We start from the raw sequence: 19,276 nt of genomic DNA, 5'->3' as shown, positions 1-19,276 counted from the left end.
GTGGGGGTGGTGGGGAGGGGGAATGTACTGCCACAGCATTAACCAATAGAATGTCCTTTTTTCTTATTCCATTTGGTCTTATGTAGAAGACAATAGTTAATCAACTCAATAAAAATAGGGACATTTCCAAATACAACCACATGCTGTAGGCATCCAGGGAAGTATACGCCTGAATATCTCAAAGCTAGGGTATACAGTTGTTCAAGTGTTCAAAGGCTTCCCTGAACTGGTCCCTTGGCACTCTGAACACCCTTACCTGGTTTACTGTGCTTGCCCATGCCATCCAAAAAGTGTATTTCTAAAGCAGTAGCAGACCCCCACTACAATGTCACCTGTCCCTGCCCTCCATTTAATCCTGACCCATAGGATCTCAGTCTGCTCCTCATCCACCCCCTGGCGGAGCTCCATGCACTCTAGCTGGTCAGTGACATAGAGGGTGACACCGTCTCCTCGTCACCCCTGCCTGTCCTTCCTAAAAAGCCTGTATCCTTCCATTCCAACACTCCAGCCATAGGAGCCATCCCACCACATCTTCATAATACCAACAAGATCATAGCCCTGCAGGCGTGCACACATCTCTAATGCTCTTTATTCCCCATGTTATGTGCGTTTGCATAGAGGTATTTAATTTGGGCCCCTGATGAAGCTGACTTACTGGCTGGAGTGGCTGGAATTCCTTTGTGCTATTCTTCAGGTGCTGTCCTGCTGACCTGTGATCCCCCTCCAGGTTCTGGGCATCTACTGCTGGCATTAGCATCAAACTGGTAGGAGTGGGATGGATTGAGGTTCCTTTCCCCCAGCAACTTTAGTTTAAAGCCCTCTTCACCAGCTTGGCAAGCCTATGACCAAAGATGCTCTTCCCCTTCTTGTGACACATGGACCCCATCAGCTCCCAGTAGACCAGGTTTCTCAAAGTGAGTCCCATGGTCTAAGTAGCCAAACCCCTGGCAGTGGCACTAGTCCTGTAACCATTTGTTGATTCACCAGATTCAACTGACCCTTTCAAACCCCTTCCCTTCGACCAGGAGGACTGATGAAAAAACCACCTGTGCTCCAGAGTCTCTTACCACTCCTTCCAGAGCTCTATAATCCTTCTTGATACTCCTCAGACTGCTCCTGACTGTATCACTGGTGCCCATGTGAAACAACAGCAGTGGATAATAGTCAGTGGACTGTACCAGGCTTGGTAGTCTCTCTGTGACATCCCTGACACGAGTCCCTGGTAAGCAACTCACCTCTCTATAGAGTGTGTCGGGGCAGCAAACGGGTGCCTCCGTACCTCTCAGAAGGGACTCACGTACTACTACCACCCCTTGCCTTTTTTTATTTGTGCTGGTTGTTATACGTGGGCGGATCAGGCTGCCTCACTCAGCTCCAGCGTCTCTCCTGATGTGACAGGTCTTTCCTCTTCAGTCTGCAGAGCGGTGAAGTGGTTCTGCAAGGGCACCTGAGGCTTTGGGGGAAGCCTCTTCCTCCTGCTGGTCCTTGCCGTTGCAAGCTTCCATTCTTCCGCATTATTGGCCTTGTTTCCTTCCGTGTGCGCCGGTGAGGGAGTTTTTGGCTGTTTGGCTGTAGGTCCGCTGCAGACTGCGCTTGGAACCAGCTATCTAACTCCTTCTCAGCCTCCCCGATGCCACGCAGCCTTCTCACCGCCTCCTGCAGCTCCGCCACCTGCGGCGGCAGGTCCTCCCCCTGGGCCCACCTTCCGCAGGCAGCTCCGCCGCCCGTCCCTGCCCCAGGAGAAAGGTCTCGGCCCTTCCTGCAGCCCGAGGCCTGCCCTGCAGCCTCTTCCCTCAGCAGCTCCCTCTGGGGGGAGGCATCGCCCGCCGCCGCGGTAGGTGGTGCAGACCCCCCAGCCGGAGCCGCGGCCTCTGCTCTGAGGCGAGTGCCCGCGGTTCTGCCTCGAGCTTCGGGTAAGATGAGCGCCCTTGGCCTGCGCAGACGGTCGCAGAACGGTGCCCCGTTGCGGGGTTATGCAGACTTCAAGCCTCTCCGCTCACCAGTAGAACGTCCCTCCTTCCAAGAGATGCCATCCTGCGCAACCGCCATGCCAGGCCCTGTTTGCCCGCTCTGGCTGCCACGTTCCCGTGGGCTGCCCTTTGTGGGACCAGGGGGTGGCCGCTGTTACTCCCGGCCCTGCCCACGCCTCGTCAGCCGCTCTCCCTCCCCAGAGCTGCCGGCTCCTGGTGGGTGTCCGCTCTCCCCCGGGGTCTCCCCGGCTCAGGAAACCCCGCTGTACGACACCATCCCCCGCTCTACTGCAGAATATGCCTGCACTGGAACTGATCACCTCGGTGAGCGATGTTTGCTAGCAAAACACTTAAAGATAAGCTTCATCTCCAAATTTATAATCATAGACACATAAAGAAAACAACAGAATTAAAAATAGTGACACATGCTCGCACTATCTCCTCCTCAGGTGTGCATTAGCTCCACAGACTGCTAGCTATTTTGCCACATGAGACTACAAATTTATATGTATTGGTATCACTTTATAGGACTGAATTTTCCCAGAATATGAGACAGATGTTGGGTGCAGCTCATGGCATTATACTCCCATGGCCACTGTACAGCTGATACCACCACTGAATAGCAGAAGGAAAAGGTGGTTTGGTGGTGAGGCTTAAAAACGTTAAGGAGTTTAATTGGAATTTGCCTATGTATAGTCAACCAGATACTCAAACCAGACAGTTTGGTATTCAACGCAGTTAAGGGAAGGAGAGTGTAAAATGACTCCGTGGCCCCTTGGTTCCAGAGTTGCTGTGTGTAGAGCAGCTGATATTACTTTCCGTTCTGATGACTGGAGAATCATCCAAAACATTACCTCATCTGCAGCTCCTCTTCTTTCCTCAGTCCTGTTCCCTGACTTCATTTCCACAGATCCCTGCAGATAAATTAAATAATAAATACGTGGGCATGGCAAGTAAATAAAGGCTTAATTCAATAAAATAACTAATTGTTTTTAAGGCGTTTTTGTGCGTACTATTCTACAAAATCATCTCTGAAGGAGTTTATTGCACTTTTTTTTTTTTTTTAATCTTCTTATTTGCTTAGTTTGGAAGAGGTGGATGTGAGCCAGGTATACTGTATAGCACGGTACCATCGGTGAAGTTGTAAATACTCTTTCTATATGAAGATTCTCTGAGTAGCAGACCCTGGTCAGAGGGTCAATGGACCTAACACCTAAGACCAAATACATGTAGTTAAGTAAGTATTTGAAAGGCAATTTCAGGAAGAACCATCATGCTCCAGGTTTCAGAAAGCAAGATGAAGATCAGGTGGTTCATGCCAAAGATAAATCTGCTCTCTGTGCCAAGGCCATTCCGTGCACAGACTGCAGAACAGAATCCATCCCTCAATGTCACTCTGTTTTACTTAATTAAAAATTATTTTATAAAAACAATATTTCAAATCTGCAATGAGATTAAAGTCATGCATTAATAGGCTCTAACTCACACAGACTTAACTTACTCTGCTTTCCAGTTGAGAGGGTGGTTTCTTGGATTTTTTTTTTTAAGGACAGAAATTATACTGTTTTGTGAGGAAAGGGAGAAAAAGCAAGAGCAAAATTTCAAGATGATGAGCCAGCTCTCTCACTGATCACTGATACAGATAGTAGATAACAGTTATTGGTGTATTCTACTTTAGGGTATAGATGCTGGCAAAACATCTTCAAGAGTATATTCTACAAAAGAAAACAGCCTAAAGGAAACAGCATCCCACTAGGATGCAACCCACAGTATTATGGTGGTGAAATTGTTAAGATGGAGTGTGGGCCCATGAAGATGGACCTTCCCAAAAGTGCATAGTTCATAATTGCTTTACTCAGTTTTCCCTCCAATTTTTGTCATTACTTATTTTTCTGAACAGAAGAGAGTTCACATCAAATTTATGTCAATCCTTCAAATATTCCAATATTTCTAAAAATACCCATTAGGCCTGTGCCATTACAGCCTTGAGGGCAGGTGTTTAGTGTTTTAGTGTGTGACTCCAAATCAGTCCAGGTAAGTGGAAAATGACTGCTTTATGCAATCATGTAAAACAGTTCAGAAATTTCTGAAGCTCACTTCAGCATCAAATGTTTGTATATGTGATGATCTGCAGGCATTTCAGCCAGAAATTGCCCCTATAATTTTATTTTAACATATGTAAAATATAATATAAAAATCCAGTTGATGCTAATTGAACTTAAGAGACTCAGTGCTTCATTCAATTTGTTATGGTGAATTAAAAGGACCTACTAAAAACATGACAAAATTCAGTTGATTTGAATAGCCTATGAATAAAGAGAACAGGATCAAACATGAAGGAATCAACTGCTATGCCCATGTTCCACTGCTGCCTATTTACCACTTCTACTTTTTTATCAGGGACATGCCCACAGACTTTGAACTCCTATTGCAATTCATGCAGCTTTTCTGATTGAGACAGGATGCAAACTTTTTTTTTCTGTGAAGCCCATTTGTAGCAGAACATTTGCTTAAGTGCTTGCCTAAGGAAGAGCTTGAATTAAGGAAGTGGAAAGTTAGAAGACTTCCATTGAAATCAAAGAAATAATTGCAGCTTGACAAGAAGCAAACTCAGACCTGCATATGTTACTGCACTGGTGAGGCCACACCTCGAGTCCTGTGTTCAGTTTTGGGCCCCTCACTACAGGAAAGACATTGAGTTGCTGGAGCGTGTCCAGGGAAGGGCAACCAAGTTCGTGAGTGGCCTGGAGCACAAGTCTTATGAGGAGCGGCTGAGGGAACTGGGGCTGTTTAGTCTGGAGAAGAGGAGGCTGAGGGGAGACCTTAGCACTCTCTACAACTACCTGAAGGGGGGGTGTAGCGAGGTGGGTGCTGGTCTCTTCTGTCAGGTGGCTGGAGATAGGATGAGAGGAAATGGCCTCAAGTTGCGGCAAGGGAGATTTAGGTTGGATATTAGGAAAACTTCTTTAGTGAGAGGGTTGTCATACATTGGAATAGGCTGCCCAGGAAAGTGGTTGAGTCACCATCCCCAGAGGTACTCAAAAAATGCATAGACAAGGTACTCCAGAACGTGGTTTAGTGGGCAGGGATGATGGTTGGACTCGATGATCTTGAAGGTTTTTTCCAACCTAAATGATTCTATGATTCTATGTCAGAAGATGGGGTTTATCCAAATCTCTCATAGCAAACACCCAATAAACCATTCCAAGAAACAGATTCATGGGGCTTGTACAACTAAGCATGGGATCCTTTGAGGTCACAGAGTTGTGCAGGTTTTGTCCTGAAATTTTTTTTTTTTTTAGATTTGTTTGCAGAAAGCATTTATGCATATAGCCATTTTAACAATCAAACCCAAGAATGTTACATAGCTGTATTTTTATGCATACATGAGCATGAAGAAAATTGTTTATAGTTCTATATGGCATACTACGGAATAAAAGTTGAGTCATATGCTTCCTGAAGACAACAGAAAGATTTTCATGCCACAGACACTGAGATGCCATCAGCTTGTCAGTATTACAGATTTTCCATTTCTACAAAAGTGGAGTCACAATTATACATTCTGTTTTATATTTGATTAGAGGAGAATTTCTCCCACATAAACTAGATGTTTACTCACACAAATATGCTGCCAAATTGAAAGCACCTTTCCAGCTGAAATACTGTTGCTCTAACTTTTCTTGTCGCCTAGAAATAAGGAAGGGAAATAATGTACTGTTTTAAAACTTTTAATTTTAGATATTTTTTTTTCCTTGAGAAAGCTGGCAGGCACTTTACTAGGAGTTATGGTGGCATTGTAAATCAGAGAGCAAGTGGTCATACATGAATTATGGCTTTCAGAATATTTTCCAGAAGATGACATGCTATGTTACTTGAAAATAATGTGTTCGCTCCTTCACTGTCTTGCACCTTTTGAATCCATTTTTCACACTTGCATAGGGAAAGCTAATGGTGTTATAGCACTTTATATTGTCTATACACAAAAGAAATAGCAAACCACTAAATTTTGGCCAGTTAATTTTCATTTTAGTAAGCCTCAATTTATTATATTTTTGTTTTTACGCTAAGCAAAGGAATCTAAACTGAATTTAAAGAAAAGTAGTTCTGCAGCTATTTATACTTGATGGTCATAGGATCATAGAATGGTTTGGGTTGGAAGGGACCTTAAAGATCATGTAGTTCCAACCCCTCTGCCATGCGCAGGGACAACTTCCACTAGACCAGGTTCCTCAAAACCCCATCCAACCTGGCCTTGAACACTGCCAGGGATGGGGCATTCACAACTTCTCTGTTCCAGTGCCTCACCACCCTCACAGTGAAGAACTTCTTGCTTACATCTAATCTAAATCCACCCTCTTTCAGTTTAAAACTGTTACCCCTTGTTCTATCACTACACTACCTGATAAAGTGTCCCTCCCCATATTTCCTGTAGGCCCCCTTTAAGTACTGGAAGGCTACTATAAGGTCTCCCTGCAGCCTTCTCTTATCTAGGCTAAACAACCTCAACCCTCTCAGCCTGTCTTCATAGGAGAGTTGCTCCAGCCCTCTGATCATGTTCATGGCCCTCCTCTGGACTCGCTCCAACAGGTCCATGTCCTTCTTATGTTGGGGGCCCCAGAGCTGAATGCAGTACTCCAGGTGGGGTCTCACAGGAGCAGAGTAGAGGGGTAGAATCATCTCCCTCAACATGTTGGTCATGCTTCTTTTGATGCAGCCCAGGATATGGTTGGCTTTCTGGGCTGCAAGCACACATTGCTGGCTCATGTTGAGCTTCTTGTCAACCAACAACTCCAAGTCCTTCTGCTCAGGGCTGCTCTCAATCGACTCATCGCCAAGGCTGTATTTGTGCTTGGGATTTCCCTGAGCCATGTGCAGGACCTTGCACTTGGCCTTGTTGAACTTCAGGAGGTTTGCACGGGCCCATCTCTCAAGCCTGTCAAGGTCCCTCTGGGTGGCATCCCTTCCCTCCAGTGTGTTGACCACACCACACAGCTTGGCGTCATCAGCAAACTTGCTGAGGGTGCACTCAATCCCACTGTCCATGTCACCGACAAAGGTGTTAAACGCTGGTCCCAATACTGATTGATCCCTGAAGAATGCCACTGGTCAATTCTCTCCACCCGGACATTGAGCTGTTGACCACAACTCTTTGAGTGTGACCGTCCAATGAATTCCTTATCCACCCAGTGGTCCATCCGTCAAATCCATGTCTCTCCAAGTTAGAGACAAGGATGTTGTGCTGGACAGTGTCAAATGCTTTGCACAAGTCCAGGTAGATAACATCATTTGCTCTTCCCTAATCCATCAACACTGTAACCCCATTGTGGAAGGCCACCAGATTTGTCAGGCATTCCCTGGGTGCTCCTTTTTTCCATTTTTAAAAATGGGGATTATGTTTCCCATTTTCCAGTCAGTGGGAACTTCCCCAGGCTGCCACAACTTCTCAACTATGATGGATAGTGGCTTAGCCACTTCATTCGCTAATTCCCTCAGGACCCAAGGATGCATCTCATTGGGTCCCATGGACTTGTGCACCTTCACGTTCCTTAGATGGTCTTGAACCTGATCTAAAAGATATATTTTTAGTATAAGAGCTCTCTTACTATCCTCTATACTTTTTTGTACCCAGTAAAGCTGAAAGATGAATGTTTTCTAAAAAGGAGTTAATTCACTACTGTTCTTGATTGTATAACACAAATATAATATCAGGAACAGAAATGTCATTTTTACTTTAGCTGGTGACTGTATTCTTGTGTATGAGGTTTGATAGCACCCTTAATTTTGGTATGATACGTGTAACAGCAGAGTGTACTCCAACTTTCAGCTTACTATACAGACATATATAATTGAAAAGCAGTTTGCATAGAGATGAAAAGTAGAAGACCCTTATTAGAATGAAGGTTGACAAAACAATCAGTAGCATCCAGCACCATTCCTTTCAAAACAAGACTTACCTTTATACTGATTTATATCTTCATCATTTAGCTACATTTACATGGCAAAAGTATTTGGAGTACTAACATCTTTTGGCCTTTTTAAACTATGTAGCCACAGTACATTGTAGTCACAACAAATAATTTAGCTCCAGCTTACATACAGTCTCCCAGAGATTCAGTCTTATGCCAAGGATGTAACACATCCTTGAATTGGTCTACCTGTGTCTTCTGTTTGCATGAAAGCTCAGTCACAGGCTGATTTTCATAGTGAGTGTCCTTGGAACTTTTTAGAGTCTTTTGTGTTATTAAATGACTGCTAAAGAGACCAGGTGTATTTCATGGGAGAAAAGAGAAAGGTGGCATGGTAAACACACTGGAAAGATCAAAGCAGTTTTCAATGCAGAGCAACAACAAAAGCATTCTAATACAAATGTGGAAGACTTGCAAATAATTTCTTAATAAAGGATTCAGCTAAAGTAGCAAAGTAGAAGCAGAAATTATCTGACATCTCATGTCCTTTTAGTAAACTCAAAAAGAAAAGCACATCAGAAGCACAGTTGAATCCATCACTTAAGAAAACAGATAAAAAGAAAGCAATAAGTGTAGTAATAATAAAATCCAAAGCATAATCATAGTACAATAATGTGATTTCAGGTCTGGAGACTGACAGGCAGTTATGATGAGGTGCACTCTGAGATTTATTTAGTCAGAGATACACACTGCAACACCAAAGTCAGTATGATTCCCAAATCTTTAGGTCAAAGAGGATTTTTGATGAACCCTCTGATAAGTGAAAAAGCAAAGGATCTGGGAATCAATGAGGATGCTGAAATGTAAGAATTCTGTATAAAGTGCCTGGGCTGAAGGCAGCAGTATTTTTTCATTATCTGTGTGTTCAGTCTCATGGCAACAGGCATGACATAAAACCCAGAGAAAACTATTAGAATGATTCAGTAGACTCTACTTGTGTCTAGACTTTGTGATGAGTCTCAGAACCATGACCCCAAAGTCAGAGGGTGTAGAACTGAGCCAATTACTCATTGATCCAAGCATTTTAAAGCTCTGATGTTGACTGACCAGCTGCATATAGAGACCATCAAGTACATTATTAACAATCCTGTAACTTGATTGCGCTACAAAAGGACTAGTAATGACAAAGAATTTATTGAAACTTTATTGTAAAATACAGATCTTCATAATTTAAGAATTCCTTATATTTTTTTCTGCTCCTAAATCTAGTCAGTATGTGTAAATAATGACTTCCTATTTTTATCAAAACGTTCTGTAGTATGACCTAAAAATTTCAGTAGTAATGATTTTATGTTTTCTTTTAGGGGGTTGATAAAACCAGAAAAGGCTTAGGAACAGATAGACAAATGTAAGAAGAATCTGTTATTTCACAAACAGTTGGAAATCATGTTTGAAAATGCACAAACTGTTAGAAGTATTGGAAGAGTCATCAAATCAAAAGCTTGTCAAATCTGGTATCTGATCTGTGACAATGGCTAATAATAGATGTGTAGATGAAAGTATGAGGAAAAGACTAGTGAAAATAGGAATGTTTTTGCTGGCATGGTCTCCAATACATGCCCAGAAATTTGCAGAAATTCTGTGATTTCTCTGTGAGTTTAAAGTTGCTTTCAGAAGCCTTTGATGCATATTGACATTCAAAGTAACTTGTGCCAGAGAGCTCAGCTGTCAATTTAATCTTATGCTCCCTAATGTTTATATTTGAAGAGACAGTGACAAATCTTTTCCCATTCATACTCTCCATGTCATTTATGATTTTGTAGATCTCTGTTGCATCTCCTTGTCCATTTCCTCCTGAATCAATTTAGCAGACTGAAGAACGTCTTTCTCTTTAGTGGTTCCTTGCACGTGGAATTGTTCCTTACTGTCTGGAAGTAAATCATTCCTGTCACTTTTCTCTGTGCCTTTTCCTTCTAAAACTACTGTATCCTTTCCTTAATAGAGGACTCAAATATCTATGTATTAAAGACAAGAGCTGTGCTGGTTTTGGCTGGAATAGAATTAATTTTCTTCATAGTAGCTTGTATAGTGCTGTGTTTTGGATTTGTGCTGAATAAAGTGTTGGTAACACAGGGATGTTTTTGTTCCTGCTGAGCAGTGTTCACACAGAGTCAAGACCTTTTCTGCTTCTCACTCACCCCACCAGTGAGGAGTCTGGGGGGCACAAGGAGTTGGGAGGGGACACAGCTGGGACAGCTGACGCCAACTGACCAAAGGGATATTCCAGACTATATGGTGCAATGCTCAGCGTATAAAGCTGGGGGAAAAAGAAGGAAGGGGGGGATGTTTGGAGTGATGCCGTTTGTCTTCTCAAGTAACGGTTATGCATGATGGAGTCCTGCTTTCCTGGAGATGGCTGAACACCTGCCTGCCCGTGGGAAGTAGTGAATGAATTCCTTATTTCTCTTTGCTTGCACACACAGCTTTTGCTTTACTTATTAAATTGTCTTTAACTCAACCCACAAGTTTTCTCATTTTTTCTCTTCCATTTCTCTGTCATCCCAGCGGGGCAGGGAGTGAGCAAGCAGCTCTGTGGTGCTTAGTTGCCAGCTGGGGTTAAACCACAACAGGGTGGATGGATTTGGATAGTGGCACACGATGTCTTCTCTTTTAAAAAAAAACAAAACCCAATTCTTTTCCTAATCATTCCTAAAGTGTTTGGTTTTGCTTTGCTACTGATCACTGAGCTGATGTTTTCACACAGCTACTTATTACAAGTCAAGATCTCTTTCCTGAGTTCTAATTGCTCACTTAGAGCCATGAATGTGTATGGGAAATTTGGATTTTTAATTTTTTCCCCGAAGAGCATTACTTTATATATATATGCATTGAATTGTTCTGCATGAATATTCATTGTTATTAGTAGACTTTATCACCTCACTGTCTCTCTTTTTCCAGGGGTGTTTATGAATAGCACAGGCACCAGCACAGGTCCCTGTTGGACCTTTCTCCATTAGTAACCACTCTCCACTGGAAAAATAGACCATTATCTCCTACTTTTGTTTCTCTCTTTTTGAAGAGGCATGTTTCCATGCAAAGGCCTTCTCTTTTATCCCACAGTAGTTTACTTTTTTGAAGAACAACTGGTGAGGAACCTTGTCAAGCATCTTTTGGAAATATGAGTAAACTATGTCTCTTTTGTCTGCATGCTGACTCCTGCAAAGAAACTAACGAGTTTGTCAAGTATGATATCCCTTTACAAAGAAGGGGAAGACTGTTTCCTTGAATTTCATATTTATCCACAAATCCTGCCTTTTCTTACACTTTTTTTACTAATAGGGTAGCTACAGACATAAGACTTAATTGTTCATAGCTCTCAGGATCCCTCATGGACACCATTGGTAAAACTGGCATCACCTTTGCTATCTTCCAGTCCCATAATACCAATATGGTTTTAAACAGGATTTTATTTGTTGGGGTTATTTGTGGTTTGGTTTTTTGTGGGTTTTTTTGTGTTTTTTTTAAAACCTAAGTGAATATCAGTGGCAACTTGATATGTTCATTTCTTGTCTGGTAAGTTCTCCTTGCAGTTCAACTTGAAACACAACCCCTGTAGAGAAAGGTTCAAATGAGAGTCTTTGTAAGCTTCTGTTTGTAAACTGTGAACACTAATGAGAAAGCTAAATCATTTTACCATTGCTTATCTTACCTGAGTGCTCATTTTATTACTTGCTGAGTTTTTGACCTTATGCTCTTCCTTGTGGATTTCCAGCTCTGTGGAAGAAAAGATTTATTACTAGTTTTTATGCCCTTGGCAAAAATATTTACTCTGATTATATATGTTATGTCGCCGCAATTCCCTATCCCTCTCAATGATTTAGATTATAAGCTTTAAGAGAGTGACAGATCAGCTTCTATTCTGTTTATACATCACTAAGCCCACAGAGGTACAGGTGCTGAGGTTCTCCCAGCTATAGAAGAAAATTTTTTTTTTTCAATTGAATATGACTTTAAGAGTAGAAGGTATAGCAAAGGTGATGTAAAATTAGTATTGCATTGACAGGTTATGACTGGATGTGGGAAATAATAGTAATGAAACTGCTCCTGGTTTGCAGATGGGAAAGCAGAGCCCCATACTAAACTGTTATGCAAGTGAATAGGAGGCAGAGGATAATTACTAAAGATGTATTTGACACAATGAATGACACATCTTTATTAATAGTAATCTTCGAGATATAAGGACCCTGTATTTGAGTGGAGATAGCAGAATTTTTCATGCCTGCCAGTAGAGTTGGAATTATGCTTTTACACGTGCTTTTGTGCTTTATGGAAAATCTTGAACACTTAAAAATGATTTTTTAAGCAAAGCAATTTAAGATAGATATTTTCTAATCAATAACAAAGCAATCATTTTTTAAAAACAATTGGTTTACTCAAACAAGCTTATTTATTTTAATTACCCTAAGACAGATTCACTCTGACACTAATTCCTCTGTTGCCTTTCATTGACACCAGCAGTAGAACACTGTTTGCAATGAAGACACCTGAAGATTTATTTTTAGATGCAAGTTTCTACTTGTGAACTGAATATCTAATCTTCCATTGTAGTAACTGAAGAAGTAGTCAAAACAGTCAACGGCATCCAAGAAGTAAGAAGTCAGCTGCCTGCCAATAGGCAAGATTTAAAGTGCTTCTAGAAGAGGAGCTTAAATATCTAGCTTATATATAAACACCTACTGTTAAGACCTAAATTTTGTGGACTTCATCTGGAGCTGAACCCCACCCTTTCAGCTGTTGAAATCTAATGTCTTTGGCTAATGTCATTGTTCAACCACTTTTGTAATTTTTAAAAGGTTGTGAAGACCATGCAAGGTCCCTGGTGGCTGGAGAAAAGCCATTACTGCACCGATCTCCAAAAAAGGCAGGAGGGACAATCTGTGGAGCTACAGGCTGCTCAGCCCCAGTTTGGTCCCTGGGAAAATCAAGAAGCTAGTCCTCTTCACAGCACTGCTTGTACACGTAAAGGTGAAGAAGGTAAATGGGAACAGTCCACATGGATTTAACCAGGAGGCTGGGCTAAAGAACTACTGAAGTCCCTTCCAGTCTGAACTACTACATGATCTTATCATTCTGTGATTAAAGCCCTTTATTTGAAAACAGTTTGCTTATTCAGAGATCATCACAACGCAAATGAAATACATTTCAGAGATTGTTCCTACTGGAGCAGGACCACTGGAATTTGATATATCATAGCCTTACTGTCTATAATGCATTCTATAAATTATAAAATATAAGATAGTTCCTGCCCAGAAGAGCTGAAAAAATAGCCAGAAAGGGAAGAACAAACAAGACAAATTAAAGGAACCAGAGGAAAATGCAAAGTGTTTTTTTAATTAGTATTTGATTTGACTGCATATCGTATAAGAAATTGTAGCTATCATAGTACAGACAAATCTTCAGAAAAGATCTGAATGACAAGTGAATTATGGATTTAGAAGTGAAAAACATTGTCTCCACTTCAATTTACATCCAAATAATGAGTTAAATAGTCAGTAGAAGTACCTAGGGATATTCCTATTAGATCAAAATAAATATATATATTAGATAATAAATTTACGCCTTTAATGCATAGACATACATTTTTAATTCAGATTAGACATAGGGAAGAAGTTCTTCAGTGTGAGGGCAGTGAGGCACTGGAACAGGTTGCCCAGAGAGGCTGTGGCTGCCCCATCCCTGGCAGTGTTCAAGGCCAGGTTGGATGGGGCTTTAAGCAACCTGGTCTAGTGGAAGGTGTCCCTGCCCATGGCAGGGGGGTTGGAACTAGATGATCTTTAAGGTCCCTTCCAACCCAAACCATTCTATGATTCTATGAATGCAATGTGAAAAAAAAAAAATTACCATTTTAGAATAAGGACAATAAATCTTTGTGAAATATAAGTGGAAAACTGCAGTCTTAAGTAAGTAAGTATAAGAAGTTAGATCATGTTTGCAGCTAAAATATCAGGCTGTTATATCATAATCAGGTAAAATAAACAGACTACACTTCTAATCTGTAAATGAATACAATTTAATTTTGTCTAATTACTCATTTAATTCTCAGACATGGCATGCAACTCTAAAGCCAGATGACCTAGCAGCTTTTGTGCTTTACAAAACTGAACACAAATTCCAGCATGTTGAATGGATGAAAAATCTCCAAAAGAAATCAGTGTTGTAAATTTGTTTCAAAAAATATTATCCATACTAAGAAACCTTGCTGATGTTTACTCAGTTGAGCACTAATAATGGTAACTTTTTTTCAGAAGTGCTCCATGTACTAAAGTGTAATATAGTAACTTATACACTTGCTGAAGGAAAATGTATTTGCAGTAGACACCCCTTCAACTCCACAATAAAACGTAGTCATTCTTATAAATGGTATTCCATTGAAAAGTGATGAGTTATGGCAACATCTCAGCAACATGGTTAAATTAAATACAGTTTGTAAAAGGCAGAGTTTTCTCAACTCCGCTACTTACAATCCAACAGACAAAGTAAGTGGTTTTCTCCTAACATATGGGACAAGCAGACAACACCCATTTTAGCTAGCCACCTTAAATATTCAGAGGGAGTTAACAAAAATCCTTAGTAAATTGTCTTTCTGATGGGTGAAACACATAAATCACAAATTGACTAAATGACTTATAGAAGTCCTGTGGTCCCTTCTCCCATCCTGTGGCAGAACATAGTACATCTAGATTGTCCTAATCAGGTGTCTGTCTAATCTGTGTTCATTTTAATGATGAAAATTTTACAGCCTCCATCAGTTAGTGTTCAGCTGTACTCTTGGACTGAAAGTCCCTCCAAAAAGGATCTCTTCTGCTAAAAATTAATGTGAGTACTTCTCATTTTGTCTTCAAAAGACATGTAGAATAAGAAACCTTCATAAGTCCAAAAATGGAAAATTTGAGTCCATAAATGGTTAATTCTCAGCATGTCTTTCCTCAGCTGAACAAAACTTGTCTGTCAATGACACCAGCTTTTTCTTTCTCCTATTTTTCTAAAGCTCATAGTTTTATTTGCTGTTCTCTCTTGGTCTCTAATCTTCTGTACATTTTGTAACATATTGTGCTTAAAACTTGACACTGCTTCCTGAAGTCTGCTGCAAGAGGAAGCAGAACTAAGAAATCACCTCTGATGTCTCTCAATGCTGCTTATTGATCCCTTCCAAGATGGACAACAGCACTGCCTCTCCTATTCCCACATTCATTGATTTATTCCAAGATTCCACTTACAATAAAATTAATTATTAATAAAATATTGAATGGTATGGGACTTAGGACACTTGATTCTTCCTTCAAAATTTGTAAATAAGTACTACATCTTTTTAAATGTGTTTTTTCAATTGGTCTATAACCACTCTGTTGTAATATGGTCATCTATACTACAATTTCCTATCAAAGTCATACAAATCAGTGTTAAAATGCATATGAGAAGGTTTTAAAAAGATTCTAAATTCCTGATTTACCATGTCAGTTACCACCTCATAGAGGGTGATTAGGTTGGACAATATGCTTTGATACAAATGTCTGGCAATATGTTTTTTCTATTATCACCTTATTACTTGTTAAGTGCTTACAGATTATTCAGTACTTTCCCTGGTATATTTATGCGCTTCAGAATTAATATGTATACTGTCCTGTTCACAAAGGTTTCCTTTGTAAGGAGCTATACACTCGTCCATCTTCTCTGGTCCTGTGGGAGTTCTTAAAGATAATTGCTAATGGGTTAGAAATTGATTGACACATTTCTTAAGTACTTTAGTGCAGTGTCTTGCAACTTGTGGCCTGTGGACTATTGGAGGTCTGTAAGACACCAGATAATAGTTGCTGTTTTATTTATTTGTTAGACAGAATAGACTCCAAAACAGAAAAGCATGGGAAAGGAGACAAACAATTCATCCAGCAACATTTCTATTAATGGCTTCAAAAAAAGAGTATGTAAAGAAAATGGGGGAGAAGTAAGAGATAAATAGCTGAAGTTTATGGCTGTTATTAAATGTTATTTGACTACAGATGCAAAACATAGTGGCAATACTATGGAAAATGTGCTATGAATGTTTTTTCAGAAATATTGGGGGGAAAAAAAAGGAAATATCTTCTAACTATGTTTAGTAGTATTTTTAACAATGATCTATAGGAGAAAAAACTACAGTTGAGAAAGTTTACTAATACCAAAAAGGTAAAGGAAATACCCCAAAAAAGAACTGGACACTGATCTGAAGCAGTATGGATTGCTCAGAAAAGCCCAGCTAGTAGTGTGTTTCAACATGGACAGTTATAAAGCTATACATCAGGACATTCTGTTATCCTTAAAGCCTTTTATCCTTAGTCTTTTTCCATGAACAAGAACCAAGAGATTGCAAGGTGGTTGTCAGTAGTTTTTCACCATTGATTAGAGATTTCAATCAGGTTACACCGGTGTAAATTTTTATTACCAAGTCATACAATTATTTAACTGTGAAAAGGCACTCTGCTATGCTTAACTGCATGAAATTCTCTGAACTGTGCTATCAAACCATGTGTTAAAAATGGACTGTTCTGCTTTAAAAGTCTAAATCTATAAACACTAGTCCCCAATAAGAATCAGGTGTTGTTTTTTAGTTTAGAGTATCTCATTGGCCCAGAAAAAAATGGCAGTTTGGGAAAAAATAGACTAGACTTTTTCAGTTCTTCTGCACCTATGAAGTATTTGAAACACAGTGCACAAAACAAATAAAAGGAAAAAAAATATAACCCTCCCAAAACCCCAAAGAATGATACAGGAAAATATTCCTGTATTAGAGTTCTTCTGACCAGAAACCCCTATCTTTTTCTCTCTTATTTCAGCTGTGTTGATTCTAACCCAAGGAACTCCATGAACATAGTGCTGCAGGAGAGATCTTTAAACACTCCTCTGTTGGAGAAAATGGATTACTAGTGGATAACTCAGCATTGTTTGCTCAGCATAGCGTATCACTTCATCTGATTAAACATAACAAATTTAAACAAAAGAGTTCTGAAATGAAGCAGTAGTTGACAATGGTCCAATTCCAGAGCTTGAAGATTGTAGGGCAAAGAATGTAGCACACAAAAGAACATTAGAAATCTGTCAGTTGTTTATTTACCTGCCAGCTCTCTTCATGGTGCACTGTGGGATTAGATCATTTTCCTTTCAGAAGTGCATATATATCTTCAGGTAGTTAGGCTGACAGAGGAAAAGGTGCAAGAGTGTAGGATACCGAGCAAAGTGCCACCGGTCTCCTCTCTGTCTCCTTGGCCAGAATTTAAGCAGAGGAATACAAAAGAAATTCACACTACCACTACCACTTAGCTGCAAGAAGACAGAAGCAAACCAGCTCTCCTTGGCAGAAATGGCAAAGGAAATAAGAACCCTCCTTCATCCCATATTGCTGGGAAATGTGGAAACATCAGAGAGCTATAAAACTGATATTATGTGGTCAACCTAGAAAAGCAATTTCAATTTCCTTTCCTTTGTTCTCATTATTAATATATTTGCATTAAAGGAGAATCAAGGCTTCTTAAGAGTTTATGCTTAATCCCTCTACACTTTTTCTCCAAAAATAACTTTAAGATTTCACTTTCTCCCTCAGATTTCTGCTAATATAAAATACCTTAATAGCTAATTTAGCTGTCAGTAGAATAACTTCATTACTTTTGCTCTTCTGCCCCTTTTCTCAGCAATTTAAAGCTCTAGGAAAAAAAAAACACAAACCTTTCTAAGTAGTCTATATGTTCTGTTGTATTTCTGAAGGACAATGAAATACATAAAAAACTTGGAAAGGTGTACAACATATCAACCATCCCAAAGTGAGAAGTGGTGCTGTATGAAAGACCACAGGGCTTGAACCCTGAATTCAGACTGCAAATTTTGCTCAGAATAATGCCACAAAAATCACTTCCAGTCCATTTTTGAAGCACTTTAACAGCTATAAAAAGAATTGTCTTGATATACCTAAATCCAAAATATCAAAATAACTCTGGTTAGCTGAAGTCTACATTTGCCATGGTGTGTTCTTATTTGAATATAAATTTTCCAAATAAAGACATCAACAGTTTGGTTTAAGAACATATCCAGAACATGTCTGGAGACTGTGTTTTTTTGATGATCCATATTCTATACAGAAGAGTTCCCAAGTCACTTGAAGGTACTGTTTGAGTACACCTAACACACACATAATTTTGCTTTAATAAGCAGCTAAGCAATCAACTAATTAACTTTTATATAGTGGCATAGGTGTTAGATAACCCACTGATGAAGATGAAAATCCGGTTTCAGGTTTCTCTTCCGCCTGAGCGGGTTCAGACTCAAACCTTTACTTTGCAAAAGGGTGAACTAATAACTGTGTCATAGGTTTAGGTAGGGAAGAAAACCTACTCCATCTGTACCACTCCCTGCTGTGAAGCAAAGAATACAAGTTTCATGGAAGAAAAGAAGGTAAAATGATGGCGTGTGAACTTAGCCTAGTTTAGTCACTCAGCAAAGAAAAGGGTCTCCCAGCTTTTAGTATTTGCTTCTGGAAGAATGCAGGTATTTTGTATTTAATAGCCCTCTTAATCACTTTGATAACAGGAATATTCTGGGACATAGCCCAAGGAGAGCTCAGGATTTCTGGACAGAGAAGATGTAGTTTTTAATTACAGCTGAGGGAAGACTGCATGCCTGCTCTATCTCTTCAATGAAGAGAAACACATTACTCTGCTTCAGGCTGGTATTATTTGTTGCATTGCACTGCCTTAACTTTAGGCAGCAAAAAAAAGAATATTTTCCTTATGTGATTTGTGTTCAGAAGGAGAACCTTTATCACAAATTATATTCATGATATTGTATTAAAATCAAACATGACAAGGTAGTGTGGAAAGACAGTGAGATTGCTGTGGGCTCTGATCATATCAGGTGTGCTGAGCAGGAACCGCAGTGCACTCTTGCAGAGCATATGCATTTTCTTTGAGTACTTGGCAAGGTTGAGGTAACTGTGTTCTTTCCTCGAAATCAAGAAATCCCAAAATATTTCCTTTTTATACCACATATTTTCCTGAACTGCCAACCTCAAGTGCCTTGTAACAGGAGAAAACAAGGACTTAACATAGGGGTAATATTTCAACTCATTCACTTACCTACTCTTTCTCATAGAATAATATTACCTATTTCCTTCAAAGCACACAGATCTGACCGTCAGATTTCTAGGGAAGAGTTGTCTTTTTTGTATGTTTGTGCAGCATCTTGTATAGTAGGGAGCCAGTCAGTGTTTTGGGCTCTTCAGCACTAGTGCATTATAGACTATTCCTTAAAGTTGTATGTATGTCTTTCTTTCCCATCTGACAACAACAGTAAAAGCATAATTTTGCTGGACCTTAT

The sequence above is a fragment of the Haliaeetus leucocephalus genome, unplaced genomic scaffold (assembly GCF_000737465.1).
Source record: "Haliaeetus leucocephalus isolate CR32 unplaced genomic scaffold, Haliaeetus_leucocephalus-4.0 Scaffold616, whole genome shotgun sequence".
NCBI lineage: Eukaryota > Metazoa > Chordata > Aves > Accipitriformes > Accipitridae > Haliaeetus > Haliaeetus leucocephalus.
The sequence above is the reverse complement of the archived record's forward strand: the minus strand, read 5'-3'. Positions refer to the sequence as shown.